Below are 15479 nucleotides of genomic sequence, written 5' to 3'. Positions count from 1 at the left end.
CTATAGAATAAATACGACCTCGTAGTTGGCTCAATCTTAGCTTTTCTATGCATGGATTCTGGTAACCAACTGCTAATGCCGATTGCTCCAACTTCGCGACGGTAACATTTAGCGTTACTTTTGAGGACTAGCACAGTAGGAGGGAACGCTAGAACGGTTGGCTACCGCAGGCTTAGAAGAAATATATTGGGTTCTGTGAAGAGCTTAGATAGCCGGGAGTAATCCTCAGCTAGTATGTGGTCTCCGTCGAACAAGCCAAGCTAGGTCAAACCAAGCTTGTCTGGTTTGTCCTTGCTCGACGTCGCTTGCCACCCAGAGCAAATGAAAAAAGACTCAATAGTTTCTCGACTTCGTGACCTAACGTACGGGCAGCACGTTTGTCTAATGTAAGTAAAGAAGAGAGCAGAGGCCAAGCAGGCAGGTCCGACTGGGTAGTTCTGCCTGTTCTAATTGACTTCTTATTACAGCCAACGATATACGATTTTGTTCGTTTCCTATATAACGAGCTGTTCAATCGATCTTTGTGCTGGACATCAATGGTTATTTCATCAGCCTTTTGACGTTCATTCTCTTTACGCGTGGCCTATTTAAATTTTGGCGGGCCGTCAACCCTTCTCAAAAATACTAGTTATTTGATAGCTGTACTGCTGAAACATTCTGAAGAAAGTTTATTCAAATTCAACATGAAAATTAAAAAACAAAATGGAAGAATCTCAATGCTCGTTTTCGGAACAGGAACTATTGTCTAATGTCTCGGAGCAAGAAAAATCCTCACCGTTACAGCCGGTTTACATTGTCGTTAGGCTCTTGAAAAATAGGACGAGGATATCGATAAGGAAAGCGAGCGGGATATTCACCATTATTAAATTGAAAGCTATTGGGAATTAAGCAACGTGACTCCGAAATTCAAATGAAAAAATTAACTGTTATCTTCAAAAAAAAGGTACATCTATCAGTCAAAAACCATTTTTTTTTAGACTTTTTGTCGCCTTTAAGTTGTCTGGCTATAGAAGATCCTTTAAACCTTAGCAAGTCTGAAGACATTAATGTCACTTTATCTACGGTTACTACTTAGAACATGTTCGCCAACTTATTCAGGAAAGAGAATTTGAGAAAAAAAAAAGCACAAACAAAGCTAGTAGAGGAAAAACGCGAAGACCAAAACACAGTATAAGCGAAGATTGGTCATCACCGATGCTATGTACATCAAAAGTTTATATTAATTTTTCGCAAGCATTCACTGACGAGCAAATTGTGCCTGATGGCGCTTTAATAGACTGGTCGGCTGAAATGGCTGGTCGGAGGGTCAACAGTGTGACGGTGTACGTGCTCGGTTAGCAATATTAGTTTTAAAAGCGGATATAGCTTCATAAGATATTCCTTGTCAACTTTGCCAATAAAACAGTGATTCAAATAATTCTTTTTACATCAATGCTAAAATGTTAAATATTTCTGAATCCGTACCGAATATCTAGGTGTGTTTACGATTGTATATGATAAAGCTCCACCCACGAGCATTGGAAAAGCGTAGACACTGAACTTTAGTTATGAAAAAAACTCAATTAAGCCCATATTTTAATTTCGACAGATAGTTAGCTTGAAACGGTGTCAATGCCTGTCGTTGCTCGAACGCCACCCGTGGGTCAATCAAGTTCAATAACCGACCTTTAAACACGATAGGCTCAGATTGATTAGTTGATAATTCAATGACCGCTTGTCGCGCACACCCCACTTACTGCCATAACTAGCAAAAAATAGATATATCAATGGGAGAATCGACGCACCCTGCGAATTTGATTGCAAGTTATCTCGTCGAAATTTATATGTTCTTTATGAACGCATCGGATAAAGGTAATTGGGTTAACGGCCATAATTGTTCTACTTCGAGCTGGTGGTCTTTTCTGGTAGCAATTAACGTCAGGTAAATAGAAGTGAAATTTGTATTCAGATGGACTCGACCCCCAGGGTCAAGAGCAGCTTTCAAAACAGAGATAGGCTCTGTTAGTCCACTTGGTCTACATGAAAAGTTTAATTTGAAGTAATATAATGACAACTTGTTAGAGAGCGGCAACTACCGCACGGAGAGCTCCGCCCTTTGCTGGCCCAGCAATCACAAACCTTTTTTTCGAAGTAGCAACCAAGCTCCACTAGATAAACTGTGTGTTTATCGGTGTCGGAACTTTTCATATTTATAGAGCGCGTCACTAAATTATCACCAGTATCAATTCTAACCGTTAGACTTAGCAAGGCCGACACCTTATAGCGCTATAGATGTGCACTAAAGGGGCCTTGTAAATATTGGCGACGGGGGAGAGAGCTGTGTTCTATTTGTTACGCATTATTCTAAAGCTAACGAATAGAGAATTCCTTGTGTAAAGTGACATTCGTCTATTAAGCCAAATGACTGACAACGCTCGTCGGACTGCTGAACCTATATGAGTCTCTCGAAAGTGATGGTTCCAAGCTACAAAATCCTGACAGGGCCTATCAATGTGATCGATCACATCCAATAAATTATGGTAACAGACATGTGAATGCCTTCATGAAGTTGTGGTTTGTTAAGCAGCGGACGGGTTAACTAGCTAAGTCGCCGACAGCCACGAACAACAAACGAGTATCTAGATACACGTGCAGCACTTCGAGTTATTACGCCCTATACGTATGATGATTTCTATAGGATTTTTATTTGCCTGATATTGTAGATCACGATCACAGCAGGTTTCCATGATTATTTTCTTCACAAATTGCATTTGCTCTAATAGTACACGCAGCGACAGGCTCTAGGAGCGAACTAGGCAGTACTTATAGAAGGCTGAGAACGGGCCCGCCAGATATAGAATGAAATACATTGACATATTATTTTATTTAATCATCACTTAATGGATCGGCGCTGGGCATACTATTTATAAGGCACAATTACTAAGGCTCATATATCGCAAGTACGTTCACGAGCTGCGCAAGCTATGATAAGAATTGTGTTCACAATATTATAATGTCGAGGTCTGATCTATCGGTCTGATCTTATTTAACACAGAACAAAAATATATTTATTAAGATCAATGAAAAAGACGCCTGCTACCACATTCAGCCGCAAGGAAGGCACGCAATGATGTAATTAAAAAGACAGCTACCTTTGTGCTTCTGATCTGCGAGCGTATCAATGTATGTTAAGGCCTGTCGTTGAGGTCTTCCAGTTGTACTCTAGCGTAAATCCCTGCGCCTGCCCTGTCTACGTTGTTCATACCAAAATAGACTGATGGTAGGAGCGAGCGGGTCTCCTACACCTGTCCTGTGGACGACTCCTTCCTATAGCCTAAATCCGTAGCCCTGACCATCCCGGTCGACCTTAGAGAACGCATAGCTTAGCCAAGAGACAAGACAAGGATCGATGGCTTTACTTGCTATCTGTCTCCCGTCTAGAGTTTCCTGGATTTAGCTAGACTTGACGGCAAAGAAAATAGCAAGATAGCATCGGTTGTGCTTCGTCAGCCTGTCTCTTCCTTTGCCTACTCAAAGGAACATATTCGTCATGGCGATGGCCTTGTTAAACACACACACACACACGCACACACACACAGTGGTTATGGATAAAACTAGCTTCCAAAAAAAAAGCCATCAGATACACTTAGAGCAATTTCGTGACGCTGTCATCCTTACAGTCATCTCTGATAATCTTTCTACCAGCTGTGCAGGGGTAGCTGCCGTCTGTCGTCTACGTTTACCGAAAAAGAACCCTGCCTTCCGAACGAGCAAGGAGAACATGGCTAGTTCTTAATGTAACTCTAGCTTGACCTGTACGTGTATGTGCGGTATCTCTGCATGTTGGCAAATTCTATTAGACTCTGTGATTGGCATAGCGAATGCCATCCGTGGTCAGTTCCTTAGGTAATAGACGCTTTCATTTCCTCCAAGTCAATTTGGGTGGCCAGCTTTCGATTTTCTCATGTCTCTGCTTGACTAATAATAGCAGCTATGATAGTAGGCATATGATACCCGTATAGAAAAGCCTCGTGATCCCAATTCGTCCAAGTAAAACTAAACTTATGCGAGATCATATCCATCGCGAATGCTGCTACTGCTTCAATTGAAGCTTCATCTGGGTTTGACGAGATCATCTCAAAAACAACAGATAACATGTTTTTCAGTGCAAAGTGATCTCCATAACCGTATTCTACGACCCGGACTGACTTTTCGATGCAAACATATTCAGTTCTAAAAGACCACATAGACTGAGATGCTACAGCATATAGAACGCAGTTTCGGTACGAGCTATATCAAGTCTTCCGTTTCACGACTTCTCCATATAGATATCATAAAGTTGCAAGTTAAAAACCTGCACAGTTATCTTTGTAATCGGGATATTTTTTTAAAACCTAAAAGCAGCTGTCCATTTTCAGATATTTTTCAAACGTACACTTTTATTTATCAAGGATCAACAAGGCGCAAGGGCGTTTAAGCTTGCGCAGACAATGCCAACATATTACTGCACCAATGAAGAGTCTGAGAGAAGCTCAACACCGAATTGTAGCACCATCAAAACTTCTAAACAAGTATCTAGTGTACCACAAATAAAAATCTAGTAAATGATTGTCTTAAATGCCCAGTATACAAATGGTTGAATAACGAATGCAACAAAATACCTTTACGAAGCGTGTCACAGTTTTACGTTCATGTGAAGAAGGCATTACCATCAGATTTGCGAAATTTGATGGTATCACTCTGATTCAGAATTCAGAATGGATTCAGAATCTCACCTGGAATAATGTTCATGACAGTTAGATTTGACCGATTCTTTTATGGCAATATTTATTTAATGGCTCGGTGTGCATACGCCCATTTGTTCAAGGAACGAATAGCTTCTTGCTTTTTCTACTATGCAATCGAAACCAAGTTGTGTGGAGCATATCAAACGTGTTTGTAAGTTTACAACACATATACATTGTCTTACACAGTTTTGATATGATGAAGCAATAAATCAATGTCAGTGGCCTTTCGACCTCTGCTAACCCCTCTAACATCATTCGGAGCGAGAAAGCGCAGCTAATATTTTTAAAGGACAAAGCCTTCAAGCGTACATATCGTGTTGGTGGCCTAGTCGAGTATCTATATACGTGAATGCGTTCCCAGTGTATGTCGCTAAATTGGTAAACCCTGCATATATGAATATATATGACAGGCTTACCATACATATATATAACCGGCTTACCGAATATATATATATATATATATATATATATTGTGTGTCTGTATGTGTAAACATGTATGGAAAACAACATACGGAGTAAACGAGGGGGAGAGTCGCATTACTGGAGACAGCTGTACTAGCATTACTCGACGTATACGGAAACCGAAACAGTCTACGTAGCGGTAGCAGTCGCGAAAGCAGAAGTCTCGCCCCCACTGCTCTGAAGGGCGCTTGCTACCATTACAGGGGAAGTTACAGCGGAACGCAGCATTCGCGAAGCCGTAGCAAGACAAATTAACTTCTACAGTTCGGTGATCACCCCTTATCACCCCCTGTTTACGTTATGTTTTGTCTGCAGACCCTATTTGAGTAGACGGCTTTCGCAGTTACCGCCTCCGCCGCTACTGTTATTACTGTAGACAGATTCGGCAGGAAAGGGGAGCAGTCAGTGGCAGGAGCTCATCACAATCGTCCGTGGCCGTGTGCCGGTTGAGGGAATCGAAGCCGCAGCTTGCTATACCCCCATCCGTTATTTGACTCTTCCACTCTTTAGGCTCAGGCCCTCCCTTTCTCCGCATTCATTCACCCGCTTCGTTTAACGCTACCAGCTTCGATTCTACAACAGTATTGAAAACATATACCGACGTGATGCCGATCAACTTATTGTAGCAGCCGTCGGATGGATACAAGGGTGGGGGGAAGGGTGAGGCTAACGGAGAAGTTCATTTAGTCACCTTCGGACTATGAACACTACGTTATCGATATCCTTCGGCGATTCAGGAAAGGGACAAATGACCTTGGACGCCAAACACCCAGACCGAAACGCGGAGCACGGGCTGTAACTCTCCTCTTCCGCATCAGCAGGTTCTTTGAAATATTCGCTTTTGTTTGTGATGACTAAGAACGGAAACGCACTGTGCATCTGCATCCCTTTTCAGTTGCCATTTGACCAGCGATTATACGAGAGTACAAAATTGTTTGGGGATTGTGGCTGCGTAATGTATAACGACCACGGTAGCTCTGCGATAGAGAAAAATAATGTCGAACAACTTCTTGCCTGAGAAGCAGCCCAAAAGTGTTAATTTATCCCAATAAATACTACTTCGCACCGCGAGTTAAACATTTTTCTGACGATGTACACAGCCATTTCTGCAACGAACTTGAAAACCGTCTTGAAGCTTCAGTTGCTTCAATCTTTGTAAGCCGCACGAGTCCTTTTTTGAAGAGGTCAGTGGTGCGATAGACAACGAGCAAATCGGTCTTAGCGTGTCTCTCGACATCATGGCACACTTCAATCGCTCGCAATGACAAGAAGTTAGAATCTAAATGTAAAGTGCCTGTATATGTAAAGTGAATAAATAATGTTTTTGTATTATTTTTTGGATATAAATTTCTTATATATATATATATATATATATATATATATATATTGTTTTTACGAGACCTTGAAGTTTATAGTTCCATCCATAAACGGAAGGTTGTATTGTGTTGTTTAGGTAGAATACTTTGAATATTCTCTTTTACTTTAATATTAATTAGATAATATTTTAGCAGTTAATCTTTATAACTGATGCGAAGGTAGCGTGATCGATTCCCTTATTAACGAACAAACTCTATTCAGATGTCTTAAGTAAACGATCAGCCTCATACATCCGCTTTCATCGCTCAACTGTCCGATTTACCTCAACGGTCATCAACAGATAGACCATTCATATACGAGGCACGGCTTTGTGTGTTACTTGACGATTTAACTGAATTTACAGTAATATTGCGGGGGGCTTGAAGCACAGACGCATTCAATATAATAATAACAAGATATTGACGGCGATTATGTGCCCCTTTACCCTGAGCTCTACTTCGTTGAACGCTTGGTATTGGCTAATATATCGACCAATCTCAGTTATTGTACCACAATCTTTTGCAAGCTTTCTCATTGAGCCAAATCGACTCATGATTTGATTGATGTATTAGAACTTCTTCGTACCTGATAGACGTAATAAAAGGGTGCAGGGTTAGGCCAGCTGTCCAATGTAAAGGCTAACAACTGACCTATTTGATTTGTAACAATGGCGGTTTAGTATGATAAAACGTTTTAGAACCATTGTTGAAACCTGAATGATAGCCATTCCCCGCTATAAGCAATTCTTATAGCTTCGATGTGTAGATATCTAAAAGTATTTTCAAAAGTGTTAGCGTACAGGCTAAATATTATGAAACGACCAGATGACTAAGAATCAATCGAGCAACGTTGTTAGCAGATTTTTTTTGTACATATATAGAAGTAGATAATTCTATATACAGAATAGCTAAGTATTTTTCACATTTTATCGAATTTTTAACAAATAATACAGAAGCATAACATAGCTTTAAGCCGGCACTCATAGAAGTCATTACATTGAGTTTAACTACATTGGGGTTTTGTGAAATAACATACCGGTGACTGTTGATTACACACAGTGATTCAAAGAATTAAGTTGGCTTCAGGTAGCACGATATGTATATCGTATTATGCTAAGGCATCGTACTTTCGAAACCATATGCTATAGTTCTAATGTTGTTTTTGAAGGAATTGTGACGTCTCTGTTCTCCGACGCTTCTCTATATTCCGGCTCACTGTCGAGGCCGGACAATGTTGCCAACAAGTGTATCAGATTCCTAGATGTCTGATGTTTCTAAATGACTTAAAAACTATAGTTTGTTGATCAGCACTAGCGTCGCGTGTTTGGTGCTTCCCGACGCTACACTGGCGGCATACGTTATCGAACGCGCAGGGATCGTCTAATGCTGTACCATGGTAAGATGCGGTCGAGTTTTCTACGAAACAGAACATAAACGTACCGAACAGTCGGCGTCAGCGCGCAGGGGAAAATCGGATGACGACTTCCTTAGTACAGCCCGATCAGGTTTTCTTACTGCAGCTCGAGAAGATATCCTTTATAAACGCAATGAGCTCCTTTCCTCGAAAATCTCAAAGGTTTAGTATAGTCGTACAATTTTCCTCCTTCAAATATCTTCAGTTTAAACAAAGAGCTTCTTCTTATCAATGGCAATGAATCCTTTAAAAGAAATTAAGGTAATTGCTCAAATGGCATCGCAGACGCAAAGAATCCTTGTTACAATGCTTCCCTTATTGTTCACAAGTGAAAATACAAGTCCGCCGTGTTTCGTGGTTTCGGAAGTGCGTTTGAGGAAACATATAGTAATGGACGCGCTCGTGAGACGCCAAGGTTTGGCGAATCTAACCGGATAGATCATAAAGGAGGTGTTCGAAAATTGTCTTAAGCATTTCATCGCGACCATTTGCTACCCTAGAGGAATCGTACCTGCTAATAGATCAGTACGAGGCTTACGCAGACCAAAGCGCAGTCAAATTGGCTTTGGAGAACGGCGTCCTCATCGCCTTTACATGAACAAGTTACAACGTCCAGCCGTGATAGTTTTTTCCGCTATTCAAAGCTCCGTTTCGTACAGCTCAACAGAACTTTGTCAGTACTAGCTACGGTAGAAGGATCACAGCCTATGTGACGTAGCCGGACTGGTAAAAAGTCGGATGAAAAATAATTTACAATGGCATATATCGTTAAACGAGTTCAGAAGACTGGTACATTTCAGCTGAATGAAAACATATTTAGAGAAGATGATGATGTTCTTACTTCAATGCACAGGCTGATAATAAACCGGAGCTATGAGACTACCATCGAGTGTCACTTCAGCAGGATAGTAGTTTATACTCAGGAATGAAGCTTCTGTTGGCTGCACCGATGAGGTCGATTGCCGCCCTATTGGAAAGAGCGAAAAGCAAACTATCCTTTATACCCACCCACAAGACAACATTGCTAGCTCCATTCTTGCAATTATAGACTCGTTCGTTTCAGCTATTCGACAGAGCTAATCCAATTATACTTATTTTTAAAAAAGTAAATGCTTAAGAAATGTTCCATTAGAATTATATCAGTGATGTCTCTAATCGCTCTAATTAGCCTTTTCGCGCAAAATTAATAGTGACCTACATAGGGAGACGCATTCAAATTGGGAAATGACCTTATCGGCTGTTCGCTGTAGCAGATATTGTTTATCCTCTATTCCTAGTACCAAAATAAACTTTTTTGCTCTCCAAAAACTAAATAATAGACCCTTCACGGCGAAGAACAGTGCGTTATTTTTGAAATTTAAACGAATATTAGCTATTATCTAGTCATTTTACATTGGGTCAATCGCCACCAAGATTGCAAACTTCCTTCTTTTCTCTGCTTGAAATAAAGGGTCTATATAATTGCAGGTTTTCACGCGGTTTATGAAAACCCGGGTAGATAATTTGCTAGAGCAAACTAGAGGATCCTCAAAAGGCATCTAAATTCAAAGGGCTTAAAAATTCATTAAGATCACCCAATAGAGCTTATTTTTTATACAGAAACTAACGGCCGTTTTGGAGACTATCAATTTCCAATTGAGTCGTCCAATTGGGATAGCCCCCAACGGTTAATAAACAAATAACACAAAAAGTTTCTGCGTTGTTTGCGCCTTCTGAATTCTTTAACCGTTTTAAGCTATTAATCCAACATCTAATTTTGTTGGAATTTTATGTAATAAGGGTACCTCGGCGAGGCGTACCTTCACGAGTTTACATCTACCATTATCGCTTGCCGCGCAGATAATATTGAAATGTTGTTTACAGGATGAAGAAGAAATATTTTGAAAACCATGAAGTAGTGGTTGAGGTCCCGAAAGGTGAATGGTGGTTATCTAAGATCAACATGATTGCCAGGAATGACACATATAGTAGATGCGAAAAAAAAAACTCGTCAAAATAACTTTTTTGTTTATATACAGTCTTAAAATCAGGGCTTACGAAGAATTCCTATTTTAGATGTGCTAACCTGTATAAGTAGATAGGTTTACAAGCAATAGAACTGTCTTTGTGCCAGGTCGAAGGCAAACATATATGTACATATATAGATACATACACACCTTGATAGCACCCGAGCATTATTTATGATTACTCAATAATTGAGTATATAACGCACACAGATGCCGTAAGACGCGGTATGAGCCTCTTGACGCTCAGCCCAATCCCCCTACACTCGCCATTTGCTCGCGTTGGCATTGCATCGCAGCTCTTAATCATAATACCTTATATACCCTATAAGAAGGTCGCTGTCCGCCATTGTTCGTCGGTAGCTGCTGCCCTGTGTGTATAGATAACAGCATACCATGGACGTTAGCCATCTAACGTTCATGGCCCACGATCAGCAGTCTTTTCTTCTACTGTTCCTATAAGTGATATCGCTCGAGGTTCTACTTAGAGATGACTCGGCCAAGAAAGAGAAGAAGGAGCTGGAGGCATCCTACAACAGGCTGCACAACAGGCAAAATAGCCAAAAGAGAAGGAAAGAAAGTGAACACGTGGGGTTAGGAGGTGCATGAGGTTCGTTCTCTTAGGCGGTATCGCTGACGCCGGTAGAATGTGTCTGTCCATTGACCTCGCGTGCAGTCTCTTTGACCAACTGTTGAGCTGTTAAAGCCGTCGAATTGTAGTCGGCCCCACTTTTCGGTTAGGATTAGCATCATGTCCACCATTTTCGCCGGAGACATTTTTATACTTAACTGTGAGATGAAAAGATCGAAGTAGAGGCGTTAAGGCATAGAAGGGTATCGGGCCCGTGTTTGGTTACCTTGACTATGATACTGCTTCCAGGTGACCCTACTATCATCAACTCAGCCCGATAGCGTGCAGACATGTTGGCATCTTAGTAAAGGAAAGAAGCCCGCATCTTAAAACTTCCCTTTCCACGATTTACATTGCTTACCAGTACGGTAAGAACTCGCTGTCGATTTTCGCACTCCGCCATTGCAACCGTACAGACTGCCATTCGACGAAGAAAAAGACAAGGCAAACACCTTACCGCAGCATCGCTAGCCGCTTGCCTTCTGTAGCTCATACCACACTCATAGGCCCTACTGCTGTGGCTGCTAATAACGTTAAAATGCTAGGACGATTGATCGGTGCGTTCCTTCGTTCATTAGTATGATTTGTTACAATTGAAAGATGCTGCTAGGCGCGCCACAACCTAGGACTTGTATAGCATAGCAGTGTGCGTTTTGCTCCAAGATAACTGATACAGCCGTTCCGATTCTCCGTATTAGCTTTTCCGTATTGCGTCGAAACAAATGGCATAAAAGCTTATGACGCTATGTTATATATTTTATACACACATACACTGAATAGCGGCAATACGCGTGATCTTCTTGTCATAATAAATTGTTTCCATTTTAAGCTTGAATACGGAGTCGGTAAGCGCTGGCTACTGCTGGATGCTAGGATTTCAATATTACCTATTTTTAGGCGGGATGCAACTAATTTTTTTAAATCAACTCGGACCCTTAATATCAGCTAAACGCCCCGCAGCTCGGCACGTGCGTATTTATGTTCCTTGCCGGACCGAGAAAACGATATTGAGTCAAGGTTGTATGATAGATATCTCTTTGCAACTTGGCTTATTCATTTTCAATCGACTTTCGATCGCCAAACACTGCAACGAGTAAAAATTCAATGAAGAATACGCAAACGACAAAACAACAATATCGTATTCGCAAGTTTTTAAAAATGAGCTTCTCTGTTCACGGCGTTTTTCCGCCCTCTGACTCAGATTTATAGATAGGCGTAAACACGTCCTATGGCTACGAGCAGTACGCCAATATCCCTACAGATATGACGGCGCCTGGCTAGCTGTGAAGTCTACCTGCCGTACTAAGGCACCAAACTCAACTTCCCTCTTATCCACCTCGACTTTTGTCTACCTGTACTTAAAGTCGACCAAACATATTATGTTTTCTTTCTCTTTCGCTGTTTTTACTACTACAGCTGCTACAAGGGGTCTTTCCTCAGAGCTGTGACCGGCTTATCGAAGTATTATCAAATAACTGAATTTGCGTATAGAATAACCGACCCTAATGGTGTGTTAGTTGTATGCGTAAACGCATGATCGGAGACGATCTGACGGCAACGCAAAAGATAACTGCTTAGGGTCACCTATGAAAAGCTTTCCCTGTGGTTCTCAGCATGAGATGGTTGTCCAATGCGTTATTGTTGAAATCGTCTAAATTGGTGGGCATATAAAAACTGGGCAAATGAACCCACTATTATCCTTATTGTGAACAAATATTTCCCCACTCAGCGTTCGTTTACTCCGCTGATTCCACAATTATGCGCTGCGGGAATTCAGCCATAGGGCGGTTGACCGGCGTCAAGACCCGTAGTCCTTGAGTTGGAGGCGAAAGACAGTTCCTATTCCCATCTTCTGCCTGACGCTCCACACTCGACGGCGCTATTCCACACGACGCTACCAATATCAATAATGATAATCATCATCATCACCACTATACAGTCATCAATGCCAGAAATGCGCGGGACGGTATGCATTGCCTGAAGATTGTAGAACAGTATAGAGCGTAGAGAAAATGAGAACCCATCATATCATAATAATTTCCTGCAACCTTGGTAGTTATGTTGGAGCCAGCGATGGCGATCGCTGTGATCGTCATTCATGGCAATATATTATAAAGTATCTCATGAAGGGTCCTCACCGTACGAATATCATCATCTATCTTCGGTTTAGTGCCAGGCTGCCAGCGATAAGACGTATTACTGCCACTGGCTCACCGGCAAACAGGTATTCGTATATGTAGCTAGGTAACCTTCTGAAATACTACCAGAAAATGACTGTTAACCAGAACTAATAATTTAGGTTACACATATATCTTCATCGTTTTGGGTCATTGCGCTTGTTTTGCAATTTCCTTTTTAAATTGATCTGTGTTAAATGCATTTTGTAATAACTACATATAGATATAAACAGTATAAGATAATCCACTGATTTGCACGAATAAGTTGGCCCTCATAGTTATGCGATATGTGTGTGCCCTAATATATTACACACCATCTCAACTAAAAAAAACTGCCAGCCAAGTAAATATTGCGCCAAAGACATGTATAAAAACGCGATAGATGTATATACATAGGTGCTTACGTTAGGGTCTTTAGAGAAGCTTTCAATGCAGGAAAAATCCTTTTTTATTTCTTTGACGGTATTTGATGTTTGAAATCGGAAAGCGTGGGCCTGTTGCTGCCACCTACATCTGCCATGCAATAACAGGGAGCAGAAGGGGGCGCAAGAGGGGTGAAAGGTCAGAGACGAAAAAACAACATGAAAAGACGTTTGTGTCGGTGAAGCTAAAATTGGCGTCGCTGTCAGTTCGCTTGCCTTCTCCGATTTTGAAATAGATGGTGCCACTTTGTTGCTGCTTAAACAGAGAGGGTGTTGACGTTATATAGCCGCGGCGTTTGTGGCCTGTGCCTGGGATTTACAATTTAGTTTGAGGTTCGGTCTAGATAGCCCCATGCGACGCATTGTCAAATCCATATGATTTGTATTCTGATCTGTCTTGTAATTTAACACAAATACAAGTAAAATTCTTCTATAGGTATATCCATATATGTGTCAGATTCGGAATACTTTGAAAATCGCTAAATTAGTATACTTTTAATCTAAATATGCTAATTTATGCATAGATTTTGCCATTCATTTCTACCATTTGTGCGGATGTAGACTGAGACAACTTTGATGTCGTTTTTTATAAGCTGCACCATTAACAAAAGCATATATTTGGATAAAAAAGTTTTGTATGCGTTGACACACGCAATCCTGACCAGCATATTTAACCAGAGTCGTCGCCGTTCGCTTCGATCAAGTCTTTAATTCGAGTTTTAGATCGCTTAAAAATCCGTGCCGAAACACTTTAATCACTCTACATTTCGAACGTTTCTTTCATAAAGACTATGAGAAGGTCGATATTGTCATTTCAATTATTATTATAGGTTTCCTCCGTTACGTTCGATATTTAAAGATGCAACGAGCTCACATTGCAAACTGTAGCTGGCGTTGCGCTGCATCGCCCGTATAAGTGGGCACGCCATGTCTCCGAAAAGCGTGTGGCCTGTCATTCGATGGAGTAGCCTTGCGTGAAGATAAGGATTATGGTTCAAAATTGCGTTTTATTCACAACGGGAGTATGTGCCGCATTGCTACAAATTATTGCTAGGACTGACTAAGTCTTCGGAAAGAATGAGTGAATCAAAGGCGATCGATAACATCTGTTAGCTTTATAATTTTCTGAAGGCATTCGTGTGACCTTGGTGTCCTAAAGGTAATACCTATTAAGTTTGTTGACAATATGACCAACGGTAAGCCTAGATAGGTCAAAGCTGTTTAGCAAGGCGCGCATTAAAAATGCGTTTTTTCACCTCTTTCGTTAGTTATGAAGCTCTCACTGTGGGTGTCCTATTGTGTTCTTTCCGTGTGCCCGCCTTGGTCGCTTCAACGACCTCGTACTCAATTGCGAAGTAGTAAACCTGCGACTTAGGAGAACCAAGTGTCAAAACAAGACAAAGTCTTCTTCCAGAACACAATTCTGGAAGAGAAAATACTTCTAGTATATGTATAAAAGTTGATTTTATCAAGTAAATTAAGCCAAAGCTACTACGTACTTTGCCATTTCTGTAGATTTCTTGCTGAACATCCTACCTTCTCTCTGCGTCGACTTTTTTCGACGGCAACACCCTTGCCGCTAGCTGGGCCTCTTTAGACATTTATCCCTATTGATTGAGCCATTTAGATGTACGCACCTTTTGTTTTGCTCAAGTAGGTTTGCGGCCTCGGTAAGGGCTCGCCTGGAATAAAGACAATCCTTAGTTGACTTCTATCAATATTCCGACGACAACTTTATGCCCCTGCAACGATAAATTCGCGATTTCGTTCAAACGGAACAAGTGTTTTTCTTGCAATAGGAATACCGATTAAAATCATGCTCATCACAATGAATCTGCCATCGGAATTTTTACAGTATATTGTTATCATATGTGCTTGCCACCCAGTATTTCATCATTTTAGTATGCTTTCACAACCTTTGTCAATGCTGCCGCTGCGGCACATTATATGTTCGGCAGAAGAAAGCGGGGGATTTGGCCTAGCTTGATTTTCAGCCTATAGCAAACGTGTGCTTGCAGGCCATCGACGATAAGGTCGTTTTCGCTTTGACTACATATAGCCAACATATAAGCCTACAGCCTCGTTGATTGGAAGTCACCAGAAAGGAAGCACAGTTGAAACTGACGGCGGTATCTGGTCTCTGCCCTGCCTTGTTACAGCCAACCAATTGCTGTCCTACTACAATGTCATTCGCTTTCCCATACGTCCAATATACACTTCCTTTTCCCTGGTCCTTCGTTTTCATCTTG

At 41.2% G+C, this 15479-nt stretch overlaps 1 protein-coding gene across 4 annotated transcripts in view; it reads right to left on the bottom strand.

Annotated features, from left to right (window-relative positions):
• LOC111243309 (fat-like cadherin-related tumor suppressor homolog) overlaps nt 1-15479 on the bottom strand; it is a 420575-nt gene that overhangs the window by 202636 nt on the left and 202460 nt on the right. For 3 of the 4 annotated variants that reach the window (XM_086978170.1, XM_086978169.1, XM_022788654.2), the window contains exon 2: nt 4641-4754. The exons of the other annotated variant lie outside the window; for it this stretch is intronic. The gene's annotated coding sequence lies outside the window, so the exon portion shown is untranslated. The remainder of the gene's footprint in view (nt 1-4640; nt 4755-15479) is intronic. 4 annotated transcript variants of the gene reach the window in all.

The sequence above is a fragment of the Varroa destructor genome, unplaced genomic scaffold (assembly GCF_002443255.2).
Source record: "Varroa destructor unplaced genomic scaffold, Vdes_3.0 BEIS01000001.1, whole genome shotgun sequence".
Classification (NCBI taxonomy): domain Eukaryota; kingdom Metazoa; phylum Arthropoda; class Arachnida; order Mesostigmata; family Varroidae; genus Varroa; species Varroa destructor.
This window is presented reverse-complemented; position numbering and strand designations above follow the sequence as displayed.